Here is a 15,896-nt window from a genome sequence, read left to right as displayed (position 1 = left end):
TTGTGATTTTTCTTTTAATATTTAGTTTAATCAAATAGTAAAATTTGATTGATTAAGCTCAAATTATTTCAGTTAGTAAACGTTAATCAAATATTTGAATCAATGAAACTTAATAATTGACAAGAACGTATTAATTGAAGTAACTATTTATAATTAAAGTCTAATATCTTTTTAGGGTAAATGAGTGATAACCCCCTAGTTTTGAAAATATATATGAGGAGGTCCTAAGATTTTTTCTCTTCTAGTAAAAAACCTCCTAGTTTTGAATATGGATCGCCTCATTCTAGGTGCACGAAAGGAGAGTACACGCCTGGAGGAATACATATATGTATTCAATGGTACACAACATTACTGATTGAACTTTTTAATTAGGGTTCCTCAACTTTTTAATTAGGATTACATTTCTTGATAAAAAAAAATCAATTGATTTGCAGTCAATAATTTGTTACTTATTTTTCAATTTTTTAATTTTAATTTTTTAATAGGAATTTTGGCCACTGATTTCAATTTTTTTATTATTTTTTATTTTTTAATAGAAATTTGGCTACTGATGTCCTGTTAAACATTCTGGTGCTAACACTTCAAATATCAACATTTATGATATTATATTTATCATTCAATTGTTCTTCCATGGATATATTGGAAACTTTCTTCTTGATTTTTTCAACACTTAGGTTCTTTTCTATTTATTTACAATTGTCTGCTGTATTCCTGTTTTTTTTAATAATGTATAATGAATGTTAGAACAACATTCGACAACGACAATCGAGGAAAGTAGAACAGATCATAATTCATTATCTTAAACTGCTGGAAACTTTTTTAGTGGTGTAGATGTGATCGTATACCTGGAGTCATATATAGTCACATGTAGTAACAAGAATGAACATAACTACATCTGACTATAGTTGACTACATATAGTCATATCTAGTCATGTGCAGTAACAATAATGCACATAACTACTTGTGACTATAGTTCACCGAAGTAAATTTATCAATAAAGTGTTTTTCATTGTTTTTTTGTATTTTTCATGTAATGTAATTCGAATTTTGCAGGTATTTTTTGAGTTCACCAAAGTATTTTTTGTACAGCCATCATCGAATTTTGCAGTTATTTTTTGAGTTTTGGTTTTAATTTTTTTTCTTTTTTTTTTCTTGTGAAGCAGTGAGTTTAATTTTAGGAGTTGACTTGTACATAAAACACGATTGTTGTGGCAAGAAATATAATAAAAAAAAAACTCGAAACTTGTTCCTGGTGGTGGTGCGACAAAACTGACTGTTCATCCATTGAATGCATAGAAAAGGTAATGAATTTTAATGTGCTTCTTAATATATTGAATCACTGTTTATTGGTCCTCAAATGATTTGTTTACTTTTGTTTTTATACTTGGGAGTATATGTAGATTCGTGATGAGAATATTTTGTTGGTAATATGATATTCATATTTTATTTATCGAGAATGAAATAGGTGACTACTTTACGTGTGTTTCAACTATTATTTTATCTATGGTGTTCCACTTCAACTTGCTTTGATCTTTGACCTTTGGTTATACGAAGAATAATGACTAGCATACTCTGTTTGTAATTTGATTTTGATAATATAAGCTGTGTCGTATCGCTTGGAGAACAAAGTCAGGTACTTGAAGGGACAAATAAAGTCACATGCATTTATATAGTCACATGTGGTCATATACATGTAGTCATATATAGTCATGTGTAGTAACATACAGTAATATATGGTGTAGTCACATGTAGTAATATATAGTCACGTGTAGTAACATACAATAATATATGGTGTAGTCACATGTAGTAATATATAATTATATATAAACTATGTAGTCATGTATGAGTTATGTGGGGAGTATCTATGTATACCAGTGGGTGATAGTGCGTGTGTGCACATTTAAATTTGAACCAAAATTCGTTGTTTGTTTAACTCTTTTTCGTTTACACAGGTCTTGGTGTTTGAACTACTATGTAGTAAGTTTTTGCGGAGTGGATTGTGTTCGTTGTTCAAAACAAGCGGTTCTCGTGTTGACAAGTGCGATTTGAGTCAAATTTAGTCGTATAGATAACTGTAGTCATCTATAGTTCCATGTAGTTATATATATTTATATACAAGCTATGTAGTTTTTCTGATGTATAGTGATCTTGATGATTGTGTTTTTTTTTCACTTTTTTGTTAGGCATTAAATTATTTAGAATCAAATTTTGAATTTTTTTATTGGTATAGATGATTTTTTATATATATAATCAACGGTTTTTATAATCGATCGATCATAACTTTGGGGTAAATAAACAGTACATGGCTATATATAACTATACATGATTGTGGTATACTATAGTCATGTGTAGTCAATTTCAGTACAGTAAGTTAAAAATTTAAAAAAAAAATTTAAAAAATTAAAAAATAAAATAAATTAATAAAATTAAAAAAATTAAAAAAACAAAATTAAAAAAAAATAAAAAATTACAAATTAAAAATAATTAAAAAATTAAAAATTAAAAAATTAAAAAAATACAAAAAGATGGTACGTATAAAAAAATAATAATAAAATAAAAATTTATAATTTTATATTAAAAAATCTGAAAAAATGATAAATGCAGGTCTAAAAATGTGGAGTGCAGTTAGCAATAATGCTGAATGCAGTTGGAAAAGCTGAATGTAGTTGGTTAAAATTTACAAATAAAGGCATAATAGTACTTTTGCCCCTCCAGGGGTGTATCTCAAAGAAAAAAAATTAGGGGTGGACTTATCCCCATATATTTTCCATTCTAGGGGTGTATATCAAATGGCCCCATCTTTTTAATTCAATTTTATCGAAAACCACTATTGTATTCAATTTTTTGTTCTTGATGGTTTTTTTGGTGAAATTGCTGAGGGGAGGAAGAAACTTGCGGATTCAGCGACCTGAAACCAAAAGTGGATTAACTTCTTTTTCTTTTTTCTTTTTTCTTCTTCTTCTTCTCTCTTTTTTTTTTTTTTTTTTTTTTTTTGTTGTTGTTATTTTTGAGTTGTAATTAGTAGTAGATTACATTAATTCGTATTGGAATATCCACATTTTTTGTATTTTTCGATAAGTTTGTAGCAGATTATATCTTATATATAAAAGAAAGAAACGCTGGGCAACCCTAAAAAACCCTAATGGTATTTATTTAATTATTTATTTTTAATATTTTTTCTCTACTAATCTTTATATATAAAAATAAAGAAACGCTGGGCAACCCTAAAAAACCCTAATGGTATTTATTTAATTATTTATTTTTAATATTTTTTCTGTACTAATTTTCAAAAATTATCAATCTCTTATTTTTCATTAATGTATCTCAAATTTTAAGAGATAAAGATAGAAATTCGATAGGTTAAATCTATATCTATATATTTGGATTATAAATCTCAATATGTAAAATTTAAACAAAATAATGTTATATAAAATATGAATAATACTATATTGTTAAATTTTACTATGTGTGTGTACTATATTTTCTTATTATGTATTAAATTGATTTTTTTTTTACTCTTGAAATAATATCCCGTGCATCGCACGGGGGAAAAATGCTAGTTAATATTAAAGTGGATTACGTTAATTGCATAGTGATTTTCGATGAGTATGTAGTGGATTTCAATTTTGACTACTGTGTAGTGTTTTTTATTTTTTCGATGAGCTCTGTTTCTGAAATTTCGGGGAGGCATCGGTGACCATGGGAGATGGAAGGCGATCTAGGTTTAGGAATAGTGAATTTCGTTTTCTTATGTGTGGTTTTAGTGGATTACGATAACTCGTAGTGAATTACGAAGATTTCGGTAAGTTTGTAGTGAATTACATTAATATTACAATCATTTTTACTTTAATTCGATAGTGGTTTTCGATAAATTTATAGTGGTTTACAACAAATTTATAGCGGATTTTGATAATTTTATAGTAGATTTCACTTTGATAAACCCGTTGGATTTTTTGTTTAAATATTAAAAAATTAATATATTTTTTAATCGAAATAAAAAAATAAAAAAAATAATTAAACAAAAAAAAATTATTCAAAAAAATTGGGGAATAAAAAACCATTTAACAATAATTGGAATTAAGAAAAAAAAACCATTAAAAAATCCATTTTAAAAAAAATCAAACTTAAAAATATGAAAAATTAAAATAAGAAAAAAATAATTTACATAAAAAACGGAAAATTAACAAAAGATTAGATAAAAAAAAACCAATTTTTGTTTTATATTAGAATAAATAAAAGCATTAAAAAAATAAAAAACCAAAAGGAAAAAAAAAAGAACTGGAATGGCATGATATGGGGAGATATTAAAGGATTTGCATATATTAACATAAATTTTTTTTTAATTTGTTGGAATAATTAATTGGGGCATATAAGGTATTTTGGGTTGATTGGGTTTATGGCAAATAACAATTTAAGAATTGGATTTATCAAGATGTAAAAATTGAACAAAGGGATTTTATCCTATAGCCCCAAAAATAAAACACTTCACAAACGCATTTTAACCGCTCAAAAAATGCCTGCACTTCACCGGCCCCAATACATTACTGCAAATTAACTATTCTTACTAGATCATATATGAGTTCAAATAACACAAAAAAAAATTATTGGTAGGAAAAATACGAAACAAATTTACGGAAAACAATAACCTTTGATATTGTGTGAAATTCGAACTGAGAGGCAATGCATTCATTTTAATGATATTGCATCTTGACACTTTGCAAAACAATAAGAACACATTATGCATAGTTGAATACAAGGCTTACATAAGAAATAATGTGAAAAACTGCAAATAAAAAAATACCTTAAATTTTGAAATACTTATTTATAAACAACGTTTGTTGTATTTTTTGAAGTATTTCCTTCTTTGTCAACTATAAGTATCTTTAAAATAGCTACGTACAGTTGTTCGTGAGAGAAAATAGGATTTTATAGATATAGACCAACATTTTGGAGAGATTGACCTTGGCTTTTATTTATTGTCATAGCGAAGGAAAAAACAATGGGAAATTGCCTCCTCTGAAAGTGAAACGGAATTCTACTGTCTGACGGTGTTAACGACAGTCTTGGAATGAAGACCTTATATCTAACATTAGAGCCTGATATTATTTTTGCTTCCAAAACGCGATTTTCCAACCGAATAATGGTCAATCTTGTACCATTACGCAACCCATTGGACTGATCTATATTCCTCAATAACATAACACAAACACCTCTCTTAGCTTTAATTCCTGGTTTTGCAGGCCTGAAGATGTAATGGTATTCAAAAACTCTGGAGTATGAATGTCATGATGTGAGTCGACACTCTCATTCGCCGTACATGGACTATCGAAACTAAGATAGACTCTTTCCTCTTCCAAAACCAAAGACATCATGTAATCGTTCACCTTCTCAACAATTTCATTTGTAGGTGCCAATATAGATTGTTGTTGTAAGTATTCAGAATCCATGATATTTGCGAGCAAATTTGGGTAAGTTTATTTAGTAATAAACGCTAAATGGTTACCTGCTGATTTTATGAGCAAATCATCAGGTATCTCAATGTCCATAACTCCATCATTGTCGTCACCATTAGTACCATCACCTATACTTAACACCCAAATTCTTCAATTCCTCGCAATTAGAACTTGTTGAAGAAAGCCTCATATTTTTTTTGTTAATGTTAACACTTCACAATGCCACCACAAATGTGAGGAATTTATACTCGCCAGCACAACTTGCTGTACCTTTTCAGCAAATATGAATTTATGTTTTGTACCTTTTTCATCAGATATGGATTATAAGGCGCCACAAATCTATGATCAATATTATTTTTTCCTTTTTTTGACTACCCTGCCATTATCCCTTCTCTTGTACAGTGGATAACCGTCTTTATCATTAGATGTTCAATCATTGAATTTTTTGGAGAAGTGCCTTGTACACTTCCTATCCTCCATGCATGAAGCGGTTGGATTAAATACACCACAAAGACCGTGGATCATAAGAGAACTAACAGAACTATGAAGCACAAGATCTTCATTTTGATTAGACATTTCAACAGATATTATCTTGTCGATATCTTCTGGATTTGGGTATTTGAAGTCAGGATGTACAAAGATAAGTATATGAGCATGCGACAGTCCTTGCTTCTGAAATTCTATTGTGTACATAACTGAATACAAAATAGAAAACTCATATTAATAATTAAGTAAATGCAGGAGATCTTGCTCCTGTAATATCAATACAATACAATAGTTATAATGTAACGACAAATCCGTAGTCATGAGATATAATAATTACTTGTAAAATGATTATAATTAGAAAACATGTGAAAATTGCACAATGAGGTATTCTTATAATAAGTGTATGTAATAATAATGTTATATTAATATTTTCTTTTACATAAAAATATTATAGTAATATTATTTAACTTATTAAGTTATTAGTTCAAATAAATTTTATAATTAACATAAGTTATTACTAATTTTATAATAATTAAAATAATTCATTGTAAACAAATTTGAAGATTAAAGTTATATTTGACAATATTATGTAAATGCTAATATAACGATAATTGGATTTTGTGGGTCGTGATTGACCAAGAACCCATCCAATTTATCAGCATATGAGTTCCATAAAGAACAATTAATTATGTTGCCACTGTCCACGTAAAAAAAACTCATTCAACGTACAACTAAAAGACGAATGATAAAAGTTGATTAGAAAATTTGCTTTTAGATAAAAACAGTAGTAATTATTATCATTATCAAACCACAATAATTGGTACTTCAAATATTGAAGAACTACATCAAGTAGTTTGTTGGTCCTTCTGTTGATGGCTATCTCCTTTGTTGGATTTGTCTCGACCACATGCCCAATTACATCTAAGAAACAATCAGTTGATTGGTATTACTTTAACCGAGTGAAAATTAATAAGAGATGAAAAATTCCAATTTTACCTTTTAACCAACCAATCATCTTTGTTGTTGTTTAGAATTTCTTTTAACTCCATAAAATAAAAGCTAACGGTACGAATTTCTTTATTGCCGAATGATGTAATGGTGGTTGATCCAACTGTTTTCACTAACAATGAAGTTACATAACATGTATGTTTTTCGTTCCTTCAGTATAGCTCTGAATCTATTCATACGTTGTTTTTTAATGCTCGCATATACCTTGCCGCTCTGCCATCAGTATATATACATGTATATATATATATATTATCAACACTATACAAATGCTTTGTAGAAGTACTTAAATATAAAAAAAAAATGAAAAAATAACGCTTTGCATATCACCTTGGAATCCATGAGCAACATGTCAACACTAAAAAAATCATCTTTCTTGTCGTAACGTGGAACAAACCACATCAACATTATTCGTACAATAACTCTCCAAGAGACTGTTGTCGGACTAAGTGTTGGGAATCGAGCACGTGTACGCAACGGAAAACAAAATTTTAGATGAAAAACAAGTTTAATCATATAAACACGTACTCGATAATAGCAATAAATTGCGTACCTTAATGCTTCCAACGAAATTTAAATTACAACATGCATATTAATAATTCGATAATTAAATCACGTACCATGCTCGCAGTAAATCATAATTCATAAATAAACAATTCACGAAATCATTCAAGCAAATCATACTGCGAATATCAACATTTAATTTAATCTAATTAAATTAAAACCTAATACAATACGGATCCGAAAATTACCTCTCGAAGCATGAGGCGAGTTCTCGGATTGAAGCTGACTGCCACGGAAACCAATCCGTGCAGTCGGGAGAAGCTCCGATGAAGCGACGGCGGCGGACGCGCGGATCAGTGGCGGTGCGTGAGGTTCACGCGCTGACTTGGAGCGGCGCGTACGGCGGCGAATCGACAACGGCGTTTCGGCAATTCGGTTCATTTGTCTTTCTCCTCTCGAATTTCACCTCGTATACCGAATTCAACTGATACGTGGCACTAGACACGCAAAAGTTAGAATAAAACGGAAGAATAAAACAAAAAGAAATACTATCGTCGCGTGGGCACCGATTCTGGCGACGGGCAACGGCCACGGTCACGGCGGCAGTGGAGGAGAGGCATCGGACGTGAGGAGTTGAGAGGCTAGGGTTAGGGTTGTGTATTGTGTATAGTGCAAGACCAGTTGGACCGGACCCAATAGCTTAAGTTCGTTAGTCTTTCTTCGTTTGTTTCTCACAACTCAATGATTGGAAAATTATAACAATTATATTTTCGGAACCATTGTACCGTCCTCGTCATTGTGAATGCCAATTCTCGATTTCCAATTTCTAAAACTGGAAACCCTAATTCAGTGGACCTTCTAAATTTGGAAACTTCCCAATTTAGAAAGTTCACTAAGATGTTCGCTTAGTTATTTCCTTTTCTTATTCTCATTCATAATTCCAAATATGAATGTTGGACTCAATCATATTGACTTCCAATTATGCAAAGATTAAACATTTTTATCTTTGACCGTTTATTCAAAGAACTCGAGTGCACGAGCAGCGTGACCCTCGATGGTTCAGGTGTAAGCTAGCCGTGGGTCCACAACTCTTTGTGGTTTAAAATCGTCCCTAGCTAGAGTTACAATTAAGATGAAGCTCGTTTCAACTTAATCACTCAACGAATCAAGATTGGCGTCTAGCAACTACGCGTCATGATTCCCTAGATACAAATGAAGTGTCTGCAAGAACCGTGTGATATAGTTAACATACAGTACGATCCCTTCGATTCATATGTCCCGATTGATCTAGAGGCATTGGTTCATCGAGACCTCATTTGTAGTTCAATAACTGTGCGATCGTTCTAAGTGTTGTAATCGGTACGTGCATGACATAGAGAATCGAATTCCCTAATCATCACTTAGTCAGCTTTGGTCAGAGAATTAAAGATTACAAACTATGAGAACACACATGACATCCAAGACTATTCTAGCGATCGAATCTCCGACTACAATGCACATACTTCCCACTAGATTTCGGACTGCGCGAACACTGGCCCTTGGGGCGGTCCTCGGTGGAACTCAAGGATAGGTCACGATACAACTGGTCCTCTAGTGAAGTCACGGTGATGTCTAGGTATTAAGGACTCATGGTGTACAACTATACCATAGAGATCTCTACTCGATTATTGAGAACCACTTAGAGATCTCTAGGATGAGGAGTTCAGTGAACTCGTCAACTTACGAGCACCCACTTATGCATGCCGATATCACAATACCATTTACTGATGAGACGCAGTACACATACACTAAGTGCTAGTCTCTTAATGGAAAATGCCGATATCCTCATTGGTGGCGTAACCTTTCGACTAGGAACACGGTTTAATAGTTATAATACTTAAGTAAATATCTCACGATCCTAAAAGATCAATTACAAGTAATTGTAATAACTGTAAGGACTATATCTATGTTTGAACAAGGGACAAAGATATAAAATGACAAGGTGTTTTTATCATTAGTACGAAAAATGATTATGTATTACAAGAATAAATTGAAAGACCACAGCCACATGTTGACTGGTTGGTCATAGGGATGGCAATGGGGCGGGTTTTGCAATCCCCATCCCCGCCCCGCTATGGAAATCCCCATCCCCATCCCCGTCAAAAATCCCCACGGGTATTAAATGAATCCCCATACCCGCCCCATAAAATCCCCACGGGTATCGGGGCGGGTAAAAATCCCCGTCTATTTTTTTTTCTTTTTTTTTTTTAATAAATAAATATGAAATTTACTTATAATTTAAAGGTTTATTTCAAAAAATAAATCAATATTTAATTATAATACTAATATTTAATTATATAATGAAAACCTAAAAATTCCCATTTTAACTAATATTTAATATATTACTACTATTTAATTATTTATATTTATTATTATAATTAAAAAATATAAATTATATATATAAATAATGCGGGCGGGTACGGGGACGGGTACGGGGCGGGTCTACGGGGCGGGTATAGGCAAACCCATCCCCGTACCCGTACCCGGTCAAAAAAAAATTTCAATCCCCATACCCGCCCCATTTTTTTTCGGGGCGGATAATACCCGAAAATTTCGGGGCGGGGATCCGTCGGGGCGGGTCAAATTGCCATCCCTAGTTGGTCACCTACTCTAACACTAAGGTCAACAATGTACGTGGTATTGGGAGCCATTATAGAAATCTTACAAAAGGTTCGTGATATACATATTGAAAAGTGAAGAGGGTGTGAGAATGAAATACATATATATATATATATATATATATATATATATATATATATATATATATATATATATATATATATATATATATATATATATATATATATATATATATATATATATATATATATATATATATATATATATATATATAGAAAACAACTGGTGTTTCGGTTGTGTTTTACACATGGTAACCACCTAAGTAGTGGGATAGTGGATAGGAAATTGATCCTCTAAAAAACAACTCAGTAAATAATCCTCCTGTGAATAAAGAAATTAATAAAAACCGAACTTGTAGTGGGGTAGTGGGTCTGTATAGTGCATCTAGTTGTGGGAGAGGTTATGTGTTATATTATGGTGGTTATAATAGAATTGGGCTTAATGGTAAATATTCGGATTTCTTAGGATCATTTTGTAATTTATAAAATCTTTAATTTATATACGACTATTGAAACTTGAAACTTTGATATGTTTAACTTATTTACATTTATAATTTATAAATGTCTTTAATCTGATTTCTCAAAGTTCGTGGAAACTTTGATTTCTTAGAAATTTAATTTATTCATATGTTGAATGCATTATGCTGAATTAGGCCTTTGATAATAATTCCTACAAATTTATTTATAAAATTCTCAGTGACTATGAAAGATGAATTTGCGGTGTTAATATATTATATTAATCAGATTATATTATATTACATAAAATCTAATTTTATTTGCCTATATATGAATATGCATATACTGTACAATATGCATTTACTATTTTTAGAAAAGCTCTTTGATTTTTTTATGTAATGAAATCAAATCAAAAGAAGAAAAATATTTAAACTTTGTTAATAAATTCTATAAGTCACCGGACAATAATGAATAGAGAAAAGAAAATGGATAATTGGTGTATGTTGGCTAAGAAAAAAATAAAATTGCATTAATCAAACTTTTTACATCGGTGATGAAAATATAACAATAAGAAAACACACTGTAACTGTATGTTCAAGCAGAAAACAATCTATATCTATATCTATCTAAATCTATATCTAAATCTATATCTATATCTATATCTATACTATTTATAAAAGTGGAAATAATAGGATGGTTTCTTCCATTTTTTGTTTGTCCTAAAATACCCTCCAAAACAACCAATAGCTAAAGGACACATCAAGGGTAAAAATATAATAATAATAATAATAACAATAATAATAATAATAATAATAATAATAATAATAATTATAGTAATAATACTAATATAATAGTAATAATAATAATAATAATAATAATAATAATTATAGTAATAATACTAATATAATAGTAATAATACTAATATAATAGTAATAATACTAATATAATAGTAATAATACTAATAACAACAACAACAACAACAACAACAACAACAACAACAACAACAACAACAACAACAACAACAACAACAACAACAACAACAACAACAACAACAACAACAACAACAACAACAACAACAACAACAACAACAACAACAACAACAACAACAACAACAACAACAACAACAACAACAACAACAACAACAACAACAACAACAACAACAACAACAACAACAACAACAACAACAACAACAACAACAACAACAACAACAACAACAACAACAACAACAACAACAACAACAACAACAACAACAACAACAACAACAACAACAACAACAACAACAACAACAACAACAACAACAACAACAACAACAACAACAACAACAACAACAACAACAACAACAACAACAACAACAACAACAACAACAACAACAACAACAACAACAACAACAACAACAACAACAACAACAACAACAACAACAACAACAACAACAACAACAACAACAACAACAACAACAACAACAACAACAACAACAACAACAACAACAACAACAACAACAACAACAACAACAACAACAACAACAACAACAACAACAACAACAACAACAACAACAACAACAACAACAACAACAACAACAACAACAACAACAACAACAACAACAACAACAACAACAACAACAACAACAACAACAACAACAACAACAACAACAACAACAACAACAACAACAGCAACAACAACAACAGCAACAACAACAACAGCAACAACAACAACAGCAACAACAACAACAGCAACAACAACAACAGCAACAACAACAACAGCAACAACAACAACAGCAACAACAACAACAGCAACAATAACAATAACAATAATAACAATAACAATAATAACAATAATAATTGCAACGATAACAACAATAACAAGAACAATAACAATAACAATAACAATAACAATAATAATAACTACTACTATATAAAATAATTGGCAAATAATTCAATTATCTTATTGAAAAGATAATATTTTAAAATTGAATAAATATTGTCTTCCATTGGTAGCATAGATGTACTAACATAAAAAGCCAATTTTGTTGACCAAATAAAATTTACCAAAAACTAAACATTACATTATTGGACGAAAAGACTAATAAAGAACTGTACATACACACATATAGATATTGAACAATAATGATTGCAAAATATTATTAAGAAAATCAATGTTTTTTCAAGAAATCAATGAATAATAAATTATATTCTTAATTATTTAAATAAATTTTAATTCATTAATTTCTTAAAGTATCTGATTACTCATAATTTTTAAATATATATTTTTAATATATGTCCAATAATTTAATTTTATTTACTTTTTAATTTTATATAAATAATAAAAACCAGTTTTTATGTTATTTATTTTATCGAGGAAAGATAATATTTAAATTTTAAATGTGTTCCATACACTTTTTAATTGATTAAATTCTATGTTGCACGGAGACTTTTAGAATTTGGTTAGAATTTGGAAAATCATCGAAGATAAATCCGATTAATTATTATACATACATGAATAAAAGTAACCGACTTCGTTTAGGAATCAATAAGAATTTGGACAGTCAGCAAATAATAAATAATAAATATATAAAAAGGAGAATGATGCAAGATTACTTCCTCTTGCTCCATTCGATTATATTCATTTGATAGTATAATAATTATTAAACTGTTGTATTTAGATCTCTGCTCGGTAATTGATAAATATCTTCATGCATGTTGAAGTGGAATACATATAATCTCGTCTTCTATAATCATCATATGTAAGTTTAGACAAATGTATATCATTCAAAAAGTTATTTTGCATCATCAATATGCACTATCACTTTCTACTAGACTTTTCTAAATTATATACTGCATTTGGTTAAATGAATTAAATTTAGTTGAAGATTATAAATAGAAATTTCGGATGATAATAAATTTCATAATGTAAGTTGAATTCAGCTTTTAATTTCTATGTTGCTACCATCTATATTACTGGTTTCTGATGTTGCTGGGGACATGAATTTTAAATTCCATAGTCTATATAAAAATAAAAGACTTGGATGAGAATAAATTTCATTATGTAAGTTGAATTTGACTTTTAATTTCTATGTTGCTACCATTTACAGTACTGGTTTCTAATATTGCTGGGATGGGGATCTTAAATTCCATAGTCTGTTTAAAAAGATTTATTGCATTCAACATTTACTTTATTTTTATTTTTATTGTTCAAAATTTCTTTAAATTATCTTATTGGCATCAACTTCCCTATAAGCTTAGCCAAACACCCTCTTAATTTCTATATTGCTACCATCTACAATACTGGTTTCTGATATTGCTGGGATGGGGATCTTAAATTCCACAATCTATTTAAAAAGATTTATTGCAGTCAACATTACGGTAATTTTATTTTTATTATTAAAAATTTCTTTAGATTATTTTATTGGCATCAACTTCCCTATAATTTTTTTTTTTTTTAATTTTATAAAAGTGAGAATATGGAGAGGGGTTTCTTCTATTTTTTTATGGACAAAATACCCTTGGCATTAATTTTGTAAAATAATTCAGTTAATACAAATCAATTAGAAAATATAAATTAATTAGCTAGCATGAACATGAATATAGTAACCGACGGGATAGTATTATGTTTGATTTAAGGGTACAAAAAGAACACCTCTCACTTAGAGAAATTTTTATAAAACTACTATTTAGGTGGCAACTTAGAGCGTATATAGGGGAAGAAGGTCTTATAGGACTAATTGAAATTTTATGTAAATAGGGAGATAAAAAGTATTGCGTAAACAAATTAAAAACTACTATTCTTAGAGTGTATTATTAGATTTCAAAGTAAATCTTTACGTGACTGCCATTCAAGAAGGTCTTATAGGATTGAGTGAAATTCTTACATTGAGTTACTAAGTGAAGGCTTAGTTCAGATCAACTGTACTACTTGCATTTAATCATACTTATAATTTTTTTTTTTGGGTAATTATTTTTGAAGTGGGCTCATCTATTTATCTATTCGTAAAATTAATTTTCTATTATTTAAAGAAAAACTTGAAAAAAAATATTTACAATCCATGTAGTAAGGGATTTAAATCAAGACTAATACGTAATAACATCTAAATTGTAAATATATGCCTAAAATAAGTTTATTCAGTTATTCTTATAATATGTGTACGTGTATATGCATCTGAAGTGTATTCATTACGATTTTTGCACAGAGAGGGTATAATGGATTTTTTCTCTAATTGTTTCTAATTTAGTCTTCAGATAAGTCACCATGTTAAATAAAAACCGATGTGTATAAAAATAATTGATCGTATAAAATTATTTTGACTAAATAATGCAGATCAATTAAATAAATGACAATGCTAGAATTTGCAAAAATGAGTGTAAACAAAAGTTGGTTAGTTCGAAGAGGAAGAATAATAAATATTACAGTAATATATAACTTTATGTTACGAAGATATATTACTTATGCAAATTCAAGAACAAATATGAAGATTTGTTTTATTTATTTTTCTTTGGAACTTTGTGCCAACTCAAGATCAAGCAAAAAAATATAACAATAAAATTTATATTCAAAAAATAAATTTGAAAGAGTGCAATTTTTAATTATATATATAGTGTTGTAGAATAAGCTTCTGTTATCTCTATTTTTATTAAATATTTTTTATAGTACCGCTGTTAATTTTAATCGAGTAAATTATTAATTAATAAATATATAAATAATTAAATAAAAATCACGAACCACGTGCAACACACGTGTCACTTACTAGTTTATAAAAAAGAACAAATTTCACTGTGCAAATTCTACAGACCCAACCCCAACTGAGATCATCAAAATCAAGTGTGTATTGATCCACCCCATTACTTGTACACATTCTAGGTGCATTGTGGTGAAATTACAATGCATGCAACGCACCAAGTCGGACGTCTCACACGCTCCATACAGTAGTCACAATATATGCAGCTTAAAAAGAATCCGTTCGCTGAGATTTCCTCACAATATGACCAACTCCGTGAGAAATTTGATTCAGATTCTTCTTTCACAAATATATTAGTGGATTGTACTGTAGTGAAATCAGATTCAACGCGAGGTTTTCGCGAAGATGTTGGAACACCAATTTACCAAGCAATGTTACTAACACTGGAACAATTTTTGTGCCTCCAACGCTAACAGACGGCGACCCCCTGAAGTGATAAAACATAATGAATTTACGAAAAAATAAAATAAATGGCATAATAGGTTTATGAAAACGAAAAATACCATGGTCAACCAAACAATGAAAGAGATGAACATTTTGTGAAGGCATATGACTGACATATGGGGAGGAGTCATTGTGAATATAATT

General features: G+C 29.5%; 1 long non-coding RNA gene across 1 annotated transcript; it reads left to right on the top strand.

Annotated features, from left to right (window-relative positions):
* The first annotated feature begins 690 nt into the window (after positions 1-690).
* Positions 691-2,171, top strand: LOC105972171 (uncharacterized). Its single transcript, XR_016031856.1, has 2 exons — positions 691-1,301; positions 1,953-2,171. It is a non-coding gene; the product is annotated as an uncharacterized LOC105972171 (long non-coding RNA).
* Positions 2,172-15,896: the final 13,725 nt, after the last annotated feature.

This window comes from Erythranthe guttata, chromosome 6 (genome assembly GCF_056151865.1).
Source record: "Erythranthe guttata isolate IM_541 chromosome 6, IM_541, whole genome shotgun sequence".
NCBI lineage: Eukaryota > Viridiplantae > Streptophyta > Magnoliopsida > Lamiales > Phrymaceae > Erythranthe > Erythranthe guttata.
Note: the sequence above shows the minus strand (reverse complement) of the source record. Positions and strands in the feature narration are given on the sequence as shown.